The sequence below is a fragment of the Triticum aestivum genome, chromosome 6D (genome assembly GCF_018294505.1).
Source record: "Triticum aestivum cultivar Chinese Spring chromosome 6D, IWGSC CS RefSeq v2.1, whole genome shotgun sequence".
Taxonomy (NCBI): Eukaryota; Viridiplantae; Streptophyta; class Magnoliopsida; order Poales; family Poaceae; genus Triticum; species Triticum aestivum.
The window spans coordinates 442,404,913-442,408,574 of record NC_057811.1 but is presented as its reverse complement, the minus strand read 5'-3'; positions in this window follow the sequence as shown (position 1 = coordinate 442,408,574).

Below are 3,662 nucleotides of genomic sequence, written 5' to 3'. Positions count from 1 at the left end.
ATTCGGATTGGGCTTGGGGGGGGCGCCCCCTCCTAGGCCTCCCTCACTTCTCTCCCACTATGGCCCAATAAGGCCCATATACCTCCCGGGGGGTTTCGGTAACCTCCCGGTGCTCCGGTATATGCCCGAACTCACCCGGAACCATTCCGACGTCCAAACATAGTCATCCAATATATCAATCTTTATGTATAGACCATTTCAAGACTCCTCGTCATGTCCGTGATCATATCCGGGACTCCGAACTACCTTTAGTACATCAAAACACATAAACTCATAATACCGATCGTCACCAAACGTTAAGCGTGCAGACTCTACGGGTTCGAGAACTATGTAGACATGAGGGAGACTCATCTCCGGTGAATAACCAATAGCGGAACCTGGATGCTCATATTGGTTCCTACATATTCTACGAATATCTTTATCGGTCAAACCGCATAACGGCATACGTTGTTCCCTTTGTCATCGGTATGTTACTTGCCCGAGATTCGATCGTCGGTATCTCAATACCTTGTTCAATCTCGTTACCGGCAAGTCTCTTTACTCGTTCTATAATGCATCATACCGCAACTAACTCATTAGTCACATTGCTTGCAAGGCTTATAGTGATGTGCATTACCGAGAGGGCCCAGAGATACCTCTCCGACAATCGGAGTGACAAATCCTAATCTCGATCTATGCCAACTCAACAAGTACCATCGGAGACACCTGTAGAGCACCTTTATAATCACCCAGTTACGTTGTGACGTTCGGTAGCACACTAAGTGTTCCTCCGATATTCGGGAGTTGCATAATCCCATAGTCATAGGAACATGTATAAGTCATGAAGAAAGCAATAGCAATAAACTAAACGATCATAGTGCTAAGCTAACGGACGGGTCTTGTCCATCACATCATTCTCTAGTGATGTGATCCCATTCATCAAATGACAACACATGTCTATGGCTAGGAAACTTAACCATCTTTGATTAACGAGCTAGTCAAGTAGAGGCATACTAGGGACACTCTGTTTGTCTATGTATTCACACATGTACTAAGTTTCCGGTTAATACAATTCTAGCATGAATAATAAACATTTATCATGAAATAAGTAATAACTTTATTATTGCCTCTAGGGCATATTTCCTTCAGTCTCCCACTTGCACTAGAGTCAATAATATAGTTCACATCGCCATGTGATTTAACACCAATAGTTCACATCACCATGTGATTAACACCCATAGTTCACATCGCCATGTGACCAACACTCAAAGGGTTCACTGGAGTCAGCAATCTAGTTCACATCGCCTTGTGATTAACACCCAAAGAGTACTAAGGTGTGATCATGTTTTGCTTGTGAGAGAAGTTTAGTCAACGGGTCTGCCAAATTCAGATCCGTTTGTATTTTGCAAATTTCTATGTCTACAATGCTCTGCACGGAGCTACTTTAGCTAATTGCTCCCACTTTCAATATGTATCCGGATTGTGACTTAATTAGAGTCATCCAGATCGGTGTCAAAGCTTGCATCGACGTAACTCTTTACGACAAACTCTTTATCACCTCCATAACCGAGAAATATATCCTTATTCCACTAAGGATAATTTTGACCGCTGTCCAGTGATCTACTCCTAGATCACTATTGTATTCCCTTGCCAAACTCAGTGTAGGGTATACAATAGATCTGGTACACAGCATGGCATACTTTATAGAACCTATGGCTGAGGCATAGGGAATGACTTTCATTCTCTTTCTATCTTCTGCCATGGTTGGGCTTTGAGTCTTACTCAATTTCACACCTTGCAATACAGGCAAGAACTCCTTCTTTGACTGTTCCATTTTGAACTACTTCAAAAATTTGTCAAGGTATGTACTCATTGAAAAAACTTATCAAGCGTCTTGATCTATCTCTATAGATCTTGATGCTCAATATGTAAGCAGCTTCATCGAGGTCTTTCTTTGAAAAACTCCTTTCAAACACTCCTTTTATGCTTTCAGAAAATTCTACATCATTTCTGATCAACAATATGTCATTCACATATACTTATCAGAAAGGTTGTAGTGCTCCCACTCACTTTCTTGTAAATACAGGCTTCATCGCAAGCCTGTATAAAACTATATGCTTTGATCAACTCATCAAAGCGTATATTCCAAATCTGAGATGCTTTGCACCAGTCCATGGATGGATCACTGGAGCTTGCACATTTTGTTAACACCTTTAGGATCGACAAAACCTTCTGGTTGCATCATATACAACTCTTCTTTAAGAAATCCATTAAGGAATGCAGTTTTGACATCCATTTGCCACATTTCATAAAATGTGGCAATTTGCTAACATGATTCGGACACACTTAAGCATCGCTACGAGTGAGAAAATCTCATCGTAGTCAACACCTTGAACTTTGTCAAAAACCTTTTTCGACAAGTCTAGCTTTGTAGATAGCAACACTACTATCAGCGCCCGTCTTCCTCTTGAAGATCCATTTATTTTCTATGGCTTGCCAATCATCAGGCAAGTCAACCAAAGTCCACACTTTGTTCTCATACATGGATCCCATATCAGATTTCATGGCCTCAAGCCATTTCACGGAATCTGGGCTCATCATCGCTTCCTCATAGTTCGTAGGTTCGTCATGGTCAAGTAACATGAACTCCAGAATAGGATTACAGTACCAGTCTGGTGCGGAACATACTCTGGTTGACCTACGAGGTTCGGTAGTAACTTGATCCGAAGCTTCATGATCATCATCATTAACTTCCTCACTAATTGGTGTAAGCATCACTTGAACTGATTTCAGTGAAGAAATACTTTCCAATTCGTACAATTACCTCATCAAGTTCTACCTACCCCCACTCACTTCTTTCGAGAGAAACTCCTTCTCCAGAAATGATCCATTCTTAGCAAAAAAGATCTTGCCATCGGATCTGTGATAGAAGGTGTACCCAACAGTCTCTTTTGGGTATCCTATGAAGACACATTTCTCCGATTTGGGTTTGAGCTTATCAGGTTGAAGCTTTTTCACATAAGCATCGCAGCCTCAAACTTTAAGAAACGACAACTTGGGTTTCTTGCCAAACCACGGTTCATATGGTGTCGTCTCAACGGATTTAGATGGTGCCCTATTTAACGTGAATGCAGCTGTCTCTAATGCATAACCCCAAAACGATAGTGGTAAATCGGTAAGAGACATCATAAATCGCACCATATCTAATAAAGTACGGTTATGACGTTTGGACACACCATTACGCTGTGGTGTTCCAGGTGGTGTGAGTTGCGAAACTATTCCACATTGTTTCAAATGAAGACCAAACTCGTAACTTAAATATTCGTCTCCGCGATCAGATCGTAGAAACTTTATTTTCTTGTTACGATGATTTTCTACTTCACTCTGAAATTCTTTGAACTTTTCAAATGTTTCAGACTTATGTTTCATCAAGTAGATATACCCATATCTGCTCAAATCATCTGTGAAGGTCAGAAAATAACGATACCCGCCGCGAGCCTCAACACTCATCGGACTGCATACATCAGTATGTATTATTTCCAATAAGTCAGTTGCTCGCTCCATTGTTCTGGAGAACGGAGTCTTAGTCATCTTGCCCACGAGGCATGGTTCGCAAGCATTAAGTGATTCAGAATCAAATGATTCAAAAAGCCCATCAGCGTGGAGTTTCTTCATGCGCTTTA